The 9,834-nt window shown below is 39.7% G+C and overlaps 1 pseudogene; it reads left to right on the top strand.

Moving 5' to 3' along the window:
• Nucleotides 1–8,148: 8,148 nt before the first annotated feature.
• LOC112662496 (60S ribosomal protein L18a-like) lies at nt 8,149–8,668 on the top strand (annotated as a pseudogene).
• The last annotated feature ends 1,166 nt before the right edge of the window (nt 8,669–9,834 follow it).

The following is a 9,834-nucleotide window of genomic DNA, read 5'->3' as shown; positions in this document are numbered from 1 at the left end:
AGAAACCAAGTGGGAAGAAAAAAGAGGATTATGATTGGCGTTGCCTGCCCTTACAGCGCTCTCAAAACAGCTGGGGAGTCAATATTAGCCCATGAGGAATGACAGCAGAACTGTGCAACGTTATGCTGCAGCTGAGATGAAAAGGACATGCTCTGAGAGGTCCCCCAAGGTGGGCTAGGGGTCGACATGGAGGAGATGGCACTTCCTGAGGGTATGTAAGGCCTGGACACAACAGGAGCGTGAGGAAGGCAGTTATGAGAACAGTGCCCAGAAGGAGCAGAGTCCAGGAAAAGGCATGGGAGGGAGAGTGACACGACAATGCTAGGGTGCAGGATGTCTCTGGGGAGCAGCAGGAAGTCCACTTGGATAACTTAGAATAGAGCCAAATTATGGAGGGCTAATGTACTCATCTGAGTAATGTAAACATCATATAGTAGGGAGTAGGAAGATCTGTGGGGGTCTTGAGTAGTGATATTGCTTGCCAATAACCTAGTCTAGTGTTGGAGAAGACCAGAGGTAGCACGGCTGGGTAATACGGATTGTTACAACAATCCCAATGTGAAAGACAAATAAATAAATAAAGGCCTCTGTGGTCACTGTGGAAACATGAAGGAAACGAATAAATCCTAGAAATAGGTTTACATCCTTTTATGTGTGCTTATTTTGACTTTGATTTTTATTAGACTATACAATACGTGCATGTTATAAAATTTGAGAACAGAGAAGTAAAAAGGAGAACAATTTCATGCATAATCTCTCTAAACACAAGTAACCACTGCTTTGATATTTCTTCCCAGTTTTTCATGTATTTTAATGCAGTTGTTGTCTCATTGTCTAAGCAATGTCTAAGCATGTAATAGTGTGGGAATTTTCCCACTTCATTAATAGCTTTGAGCTTTAATTTTGTAGCTGTGTGGCCTTCACTGGTATGGGTACACACTGTGATTTACTTGTAGGACAACAACTTACGAATTGCTTTCTATTCTTCCTTGTGTTAAAATAGTGCTGGGTAGAAGTACATCTCAGGCATTAATCGTTGTCCATCTTGATGGTACATCTACCGAGTAAATTTCCAGATGAGCTATTTCTGAATAAAGAATTTTCAAAAATTTAAAGCTCTTTCTACTTACTGAGAATTTACTTTCCAAAAGTACTGAACTAATTTGCACTCCTGCCAACTGAGTATAGCAATGCTGGTTTCACTCTAATTATGTTTGCCAATTTGCTAAAGTAAAAAACAAAACAAATTTGGTTTTTTGTTGTTTTTTATGAGGATTTACTTTTTATGTGCTATCATTAGCCACTTGTACTTCCTCACTAATAAATGGTCTGCTCATTTTCCCCCATCACAGAATGTTAAGAAGAAACAGATTTTAAGACTTAGCAATATACAGAGGATGAAAAAGAGAAGATTAAAAGTTGTTAAAAGTTGTCATGTTCTTCGCAAAAATAAACATGACAAAGCAGAAAAAGAAACATATAAATGAAATGAAAGGTTAAATCTAGAAAAAAGTTGCAAGAATATGGAAGAAAAAGAGCTAGTTTCCATAAAATATAAGGTGCATATACCAATCAATAGGTCAAGAATCTAATAGAAAAATAGACAAAGAACATGAACAAATAGTTTCAGGAAAGGAAATACAAGTGAATACTAGCACAGATACTCAACCTCACAATAAAATATGTAAGTTAGAATGAAAATGAGATAGCATTTTCACTTAACAGATTTGCAAAGACCAAAATGTTTAATAATAGACTTTGTCAAAGAGAATGTTGGGAAAGGGCATTCATCCACTGTTGATAGACTTAATTTATGAGATCACTTTGAAAGATAAGTGAACAATAGATGTAAATATGGAAAATTAGACCTATCCTTTGACCCAACGATTCAACTTTGAGTAATTTATCGTACAGATAATTCACAATCTGAATAAAATAATAAATAACTCATTGCAAATTTGTTTGTAGGAGTATAATATTGGAAACAACATAAGGCATATCAATAGGGGATCATTTAAGTAATGTAGGCTGTCTCTATAGAGTTGAATATTATACATCTATTGAAAAGAACAGTATATCTTTGTAGGTACTCATATTGCATTTCTCCAGGTTACATTGTTCCTTTTGAATTCTGTATCATACATCTGCAATGGGAAACTCTAACTCAAGTGTATGATGATGACTTTTCTACATTGTGTGAAATCGGGGTTCAAAAGGGCAGCTGCTTGGATTCTCTCCCAGTTGTGATTTGGATACAGCTGCATCAGTTAGAGTTCTCCCCTGGATGGTCAGTGCAAGATGACAGGAGCTATGTACATTGACTTCCCTGTTGAATCACCAGCTTCTAGCCCAGATGGGAGGGGCTTAATAAGTATGTCTCAGATGACCTGACATATTCTAACCTAAAGAATAGAAAAATGGAAGGGCCATAGAGAGAAGCAGACTAATGTGAAAGGAAGACTCAGAGACATTTGAGTCTTCACAAATGCACTCGAAGCATTTAGGAGTGAAAAGAAGGTTCCCTGCAAAAATGTTGCAAGGGAATCAGCCTTCAGAAAGACTGGCACAGAGCCAGCTTGCCCCTCCTGCACCAGCACTGAGTATCTACAGCAGTGTCAAAGCCGGCTGGGAGAGATGCAGCTGGAGAGGCAGGCAGAACAGGTTGCCATGGGCCTCTAACACCACGTAAGGATGTAAGAACGAGAGAAGGAAAGGGAGAGCCCAAACATATTGTTCCGACTATTTTGGCTTCAAGGGACAGAGATGTAAACCAAAGAGGGAGTTTATTGGCTTGAGTAACTGGAAAGTCCAGAGATTTGACAATATCATCAGGATATTATTTCTCTTTTTCCACCTCCACATCTACTCTTCTGTGCTGGCTTCATTCTCTTGCAGACTCTTTCCACATGCTGGCTTCTGGCAACTCCAGTTTTACAATGAACAAAAAAGTGGTCCCAGCAGTTCCTAATAGTTCCAGTAAAAACCTTAGAATTGATTCTTACTGGACAGCTTAGGTCACATGCCCATCCCTGAATTAATCACTATCTGAAACACTAATAGGCCATACAAAGGTCATATGATCACCCCTAAGAATGGTGGTAGTTAACATCACTCTAATCTTATGACCCAAGAGTGAAGGGAGGGGGTGCTCATCCAAAGAAATTGGGATGCTATTTCAAAAAAAAAAAAAGATGCTGAACAGGTAAAAGCAATAATAGCACTCCACTCTAAGCAAAAACAAAAGATCAAATGAAGACTGTTCCCTTCTTTAAAAATAAAAATTGGAAAGGATTTTTTGAAGGAGAAAATGTTAAGATATAGATGAGGGGGGAAGATTACAGGAGCAAACTCTGGAAGAAATGGGAAGGAATGGTGTTCAAATGGAAAGACTGGTGGTGGAGAGTAATTATGAATTCCTAAGGCTAATACAGCCCCCCTTACTCCTCTTATGTGGCCTCCTCTGCCCATTCCACATACACAAAATTAGGATCCCTTAACAGGACCATTTGGATTCGATTTGAACATACTCAGTAACAGATAGTTCATGACTACGGAAAGTAGTTTTATCATCTGTCATACAGGCTTACCTCTCTAAAATGTCTGCTTGTCAGTGAGCTGAAACCTGATTCTCAGCCTTTCCTCTGGATTAACAAACCTTCAAACTTCTCCTCCCATCAGACAATCCTTGACGTGTTGGAGGACACATTCCTGCCTCAGTTTTTTCTCTTTTGGCCAAGCACAACCAGTTCTTTTGATCATATATCAGATGACATGGTTTCTAGATTTTTCTATGGCCTAATTGTCTCTCTCTGGATTCATGCTGCTTTCTATGTGTCTATCTGTAGAAGGTGCTTAGATAGAAGCCTCCAGAAGAAGCCTTACCACTGCTGAGTTCAATGGGACCATTGCTTCCCTTTAGCTGGACACTATATTTTGCTGATGCAATTGAAGATTTCATTGTTTTTTGTTTTTGTTTTTGTTTTTTGTTTTTGCAACGTTATATTACAACTCACTCATGTTGAGCTTGTTACCAACAAAATCCCCAGGTCTTTATTCTCGTGAATGGCTGTGAAGTTAGTTTTTTTGTAATTATGCAAGTGGTACTCTTTTGAGCCAACAAAATAGAACTTTATAATTTTTTTCTGTTACATTTTTTCTTGTTGTTTCCTTTAGGCTCCATCCTCTTACTTGCCCTGCCAAAATGTGACCTTTTATAACCAGGTGGTATAAGTCCTGTAGATCTTGCTGCAAAAGAAGGGAGCCCTCTGGTATTCCATTTACCCAACTGGTTCTTGGCTTTTGCATGGGCCAGTGCTCAGGCCTATTTCTGAATAATCCGGTTTCTGTTCCTTGCTAATGTCTTGGTCATATGTCATACTACTAATAACTAGGCAGCCTTCTAGACTATGGCTGTTGTGTATGTATGTGCACGTGTGTATCAGATGATAAGCTTTGACCTGTGGTTTCAGGTCAGTTACTGCCAAACTTTGCCCCTACTTTAGCCTCATGCCTGCTGTTCCAAATGAGCAGACACTGGTGCCAGTAAGCTGTTCCACCCCTCTCCCATGGCCAATGAAAGATCAGCCAGGACAGCTTCATAGGCATTTGGAATTGGTCAAATTTAGTCTGTGCTTTACAGCAGGGCTGTCAGAGCTCTAACTCTCACCATGTAGATAATGGTCTGATAAGCTTTTGACCCAAGTCCCAGATTCCAGATAACCCCCACCCCACATCCTTACTGGAACTAAAAAGCCTCCATACTTCAAGCCATGCCATCTAGGATCTTGATTCCCTTATGACTCCCTCATCTGGTTCACAGAAGACCCTTTTCATGGGGCTATTCATCTGCTTCCAGAATCTGGAAGGGGCTCTCTGATCTAAGATTTGCATACCCACTTACTATCTTAAGATGTTCATACCCAGAAGCTTCTACACATAGCCCTGGGCCCCTTGGACTAAATCCTTTGCATATAGACACACTACAAAGTGAGCTGAAATTTACTTTGTTGCTTTGACTTGATTTTAACTACTGATCTCTCCTGATAGGAACTAGCTCCTTTGCTTCAATTCATCTCCACTGCTTTCTCAGCCCCCAAGGCTGCTCTCCTATTAGCTTGAGGCTGCTTCTATACCAGGATGTCCTAGGTACTTGAGGCTCTGGGAAAGTGCCAATTATGATCACTAAAGAAAATGTGCAACTAGGATATGGAGGATGTGGTCAAAAGTGGAGCCTCTTCCCAGACCCAGAAAAGGAAGGTATGTTGTGCCAAGGGTAGATACCAACTGCCCTTGCATCCTGTCTCTTGTAATACGTGCACTCTTAAAGAAGGACTGGGATCTGAGATGCTCTCTATAGTGTAGGACTCATACCTCAAATATTTGAAGGGCCTACCTCTTTGGCAGGATTTATTTCTCAGTTTTCCCACAAATTTCTACAATAGCACACTGTCAGATTGTGTCAATAGCCATAAAAAGATAATATATTAGTGCTTCTTGCTCTACATATTCTGTATCCCTGAAGAAGAAATGCTGGCCTGAACAGCAATGTTGAAATAAAATCATCAATGATGTTCTCATCACCTTTCCAAACTTGTTTTGTGGGATGCCCTTTTTTAAAAATAGTATTTTAGGGGTGCCTGGGTGCTGGCTCAGTTGGTTAAGTGTCTGCCTTCAACTCAGGTCAGGATGTCAGGACCCCACATTGGGCTCCCTGCTGCATGGGGAGCCACCTTCTCCATCTCTCCCTCTCCCTGCCATTCCCCCTGTTTGTTCTCTCTCTCTCTCTCTCTGTCAAATAAATAAATGAAATATTTTTAAAATCCCACACAAATAAAGTCATATTTTAAAAAGAGAAGCCAGATATTTTCCTAAGGAGAAATCTTTGACACCCTCTCTCTGAAAAAATAAGGCATTGGAATTGAAAGACTGTACACTCAGGATTTTCCAGGTTATGATCACAGTAAAGTAGTGAGTGACATCACCTACAGGAGAGAGGTTTTCATGAATTGATGTAGTAAACAGTGTATGAGAAGTAATTACTAAATCTAACAGGAAATTTTTATATGAATTCCTAAATACTGAAATACTTTTCCTACGAATCCAAAATTAGTGGATAAGAAAGGGAAAATAATTTTTCTTGTATTTGTTAGCCAATCTAAGATTAAAAACTGAAAAACCAAGCCTATGTGGGTGGGGCTTTTTTTGTAGCAAAATAGAAAGTACCTGGAAGGCAATCCAAATAAAATCATTTAAAAAGAAGGGATCCTGACATATCTCCTGAGGAACTATTCATTAGAATGTTTAGACCAGATCCAAGAATGTTACTGGCTCCTATGTTGATTATCTTGGGACAGAACACAGATTTCAAGAAGAAAAAAACATAAGATAGCACTCAAAGAAACTGCCAATTCTGAATTTGAAGATATTAACAAATGTACTCAGCATTCCTTTCATCAGAGAAAATAAAAATATAGCTTTGTATTTAATACAGACTGTCTAAAGGATTTAATATAATATCATTTACTTCAGAATAAAAAGTATTAAAAACCATAAGGAGTAAGGTGTTGTAAGAGGGGAAAAGGGAATGAGTAAATAAGATTGGCTCTTCCTCTGAAATAAGAGGAAAGATAGAAACAAAGAAGCAGCAGACAGGGATGATATAGAGAAAGGGAAGACAAAGAGGTTGATGCCCCCCAAAGGACTGAAATGTTTCCAGCAAAGCAGAATGAATGGGTGGGAAGCTATCTTTGTTTCCCTCACTAAATGGATCTGTCAGGGCAGAGATTGGATCTGTTTTGTCTTCTACCTTACTGCCCATTGTCTAGCACAGCAGGTGGCATATTGTTGATTCTCAATTTGTATTTTTTGAATAAAATGAATGAGAGAGCAAGGACTTTAAGAACTTAGAAGGACAGGAAATTCTGGGAATAGCTATGTTAGAAATCAGTAAGAAATCAACAATGGGGTTGCAAATTTGAGGTTAGCTGGTATGCAGAGTTCAGTAGCAAGAATGGAAAAGCAGACAGATTGGAATTGGTGTGACCAAGAGAGTGGGATGGAAAAAGAATGAGAGGGTTCAATATGCATGCAAGAGTGATGGAAGCCAGGTTGGAAATGGGATCAGAGATGAAGACCTACTGGAAGCAGCAATAGACTGTCAAGGTCACATGATTACAAGCACTTCTGAGGGCTTTAGGCAGTGAGCCCTTGTAAAAAAAACAGTGTAGCATATAATTGTCACAGGCTAAGTAAGCATCCAACTCAAAGTTTTACTCTCACTTCTGTGAGTGTTTAGACATGGACTGTGTCTGATTTGTTTTCCCTCATCACCCAGTAAGGTGTTTTTTTTAAAAAAAATTTTATATAAATTCAATTTAATTAATATATAGTGTATTATTAGTTTCAGAGGTGGAATTTAGAGATTCATCAGTTGCATATAACACCCAGTGCTCATCCATCAAGTGTCCTCCTTAATGCCCATCACCTACTTAGCTAATCTCCTCACCATCACTCCTCCAGTGGCCCTCAGTTTGTTTCCCTATAGCTAAGAGTCTCTTATGGTTTGTTTCCCTCTCTGTCTTACTTTCTTTCCTTCTCTTCTCCTATCCTCATCAGTTTTGTTTCTTTTTTTTTTAAGATTTTATTTATTTATTCATGAGAGACACAGAGAAAGAGAGAGGCAGAGACACAGGCAGAGGGAGGAGAAGCAGGCTCCATGCAGGGAGGCTGACATGGGACTCGATTCTGGGTCTCCAGGATCATGTCCTGGGCTGAAAGCAGCACTAAACCGCTGAGCCACCCAGGCTGCCCATCAGTTTTGTTTCTTAAACTCCACATATGAGTGAAATCATATGATATTTGTCTTTTTCTGATTGACTTATTTCACTTTGCATAATATCCTCTAGTTCCATCCACACGTCATTGCAAATAGCAAGATTTCATTCTTTTGGATGGCTAAGTAATATTCCATTGTATTTATATATATGCCACATTTTCTTTATCTGTTCTTCTGGCAATGAATGTCTGTCACTCCATATGTTAATCACATGAACTAAAAAAGGGAGGAAAGAAGAAAGGAAATTAAAGACATGATTGACATGTGTCATGTCTATTAAAATTATGAGCTATTCTAGTCCTTCCTTGGGTGGCATGGAGAGCAGAGAGAGCTCCCTGAAGGCCTCGGGCACACACAAGGCATTGGGGAGCTGTCTGCCCACTCCAAATCCCACACTTTGACCCTCTATCGAATGCAAATCTTTGCACCTAATATTTTGTCATCACATCCTGCTTCTGGCACTTTGTGTCTCAGCTGATGAAGTCTTCAGGGGGAAATTGTCAACCTTGGACAGGGATTGGAGAAATCTCCCTTGTGAGTTAAGAAGGTCAGCATCCCGCTGCGCTATGACTCCCACAGGGACTCGTACAACACAGACTGGGAGCTGACCACTGCAGGCGCTGTCACCCAGTGCTGCTGAGATGTGTGCACTGGCACCACACTAGGCCCACTCAATCCAGATCATGAAAATGAAAGAGACTGCATCAGCAAGTGCTGCCTACCAGCAGTCAAGCAGTTCTAGGACTCCAAGATCAAGTTCTTGCTGCCTCACCAGGTCCTGCATCACCAGTACAAGCCAACATCACCACCAAAAGGTCCAATACCCTCTATTAGATGCAGAACCTCCCTGTCCCCAGGTCACCCCAAATAAAGCCTTGGGAAAACCAGGGTGCTCAGAAAAAAATTTTTAATTATGAGCTATCCTAACTTTTCTCTCTGTATCATTATATATATATATATATATATATATATATATATATAAACACTTGCATATGTGTATATAATACTCACAAATACACCATCATAAACAGCCACAGATATTTTCTGCGATATTGGGGTTGATCACAACAATTGGAAAAATCTGTCAGTTAGTTATGTTCTATCTTCTGTGCTGTAGGATGGAGACAAGATCTGGTAAACACTGGGCTTGGGGACCCCGGAGACAGGCTGGAGATTTGGAGCTGCTGAGGGCAGCAAAGTAGAACCAAATTCCTGGGTATAGGCATCTTGTCCAGAGGGTTACTGAAAGGAAATGGTCTAGAGATGACACATTTTGACCAGAATCAAAGACCATGGAACAGGCAGCCCTGGTGGCTTAGTGGTTTAGCGCTGCCTTCAGCCCAGGGCGTGATCCTGGAGACCCGGGATCGAGTCCCACGTCTGGTTCCCTGCATGGAGCTTGCTTCTCCCTCTGCCTGTGTCTCTGCCCCTCTCTCTCTCAGTCTCTCTCTCTCTCTCTAATAAATAAATAAAATCTTAAAAACAAAGCAAAACAAAACAAAAAAAACAAAACCATGGAACTTGTCAAGCAAACAGAGAGACAAATAAGCAAATAGCATATAGGAAATCAAAATCCAGAATGATTGTGTGTTTGCTTCTTTGGGAGACCTGAAAATCAAACCCACTGCTAAGACCCTCTAGTTTTAAGTTCTCTGTTTTGATAGCAAACATATTTTCTTTTCTAGGATTTTCCATTCAAAATATGAGTATTTTGAATTAGTTTTCTTATCACCTCTTTGAAATGTCATTTTACAAGGTTCTTTCTATTGTATTTGTTTAAAAATTTTTATGGCATTATGCAAATACATATATTCATATATTTAGGTTTCTCAGGTTGGAAATTCTTCACTTGTGAAAAATCAGTGCAAAGGTACATTAGAAGCCTAATTAAAGGAAAACAGTGCTCATGGTTAGATAGGAGTGACATGGGAGTGGGCCTGGAAGGACAAGAGAATGAAAGGAATGTCCTCTCTCCTCCAGACTTCCTGTGCAAGTCTTCT

Source organism: Canis lupus, chromosome 13 (genome assembly GCF_003254725.2).
Source record: "Canis lupus dingo isolate Sandy chromosome 13, ASM325472v2, whole genome shotgun sequence".
Lineage (NCBI taxonomy): Eukaryota > Metazoa > Chordata > Mammalia > Carnivora > Canidae > Canis > Canis lupus.
This window is presented reverse-complemented; position numbering and strand designations above follow the sequence as displayed.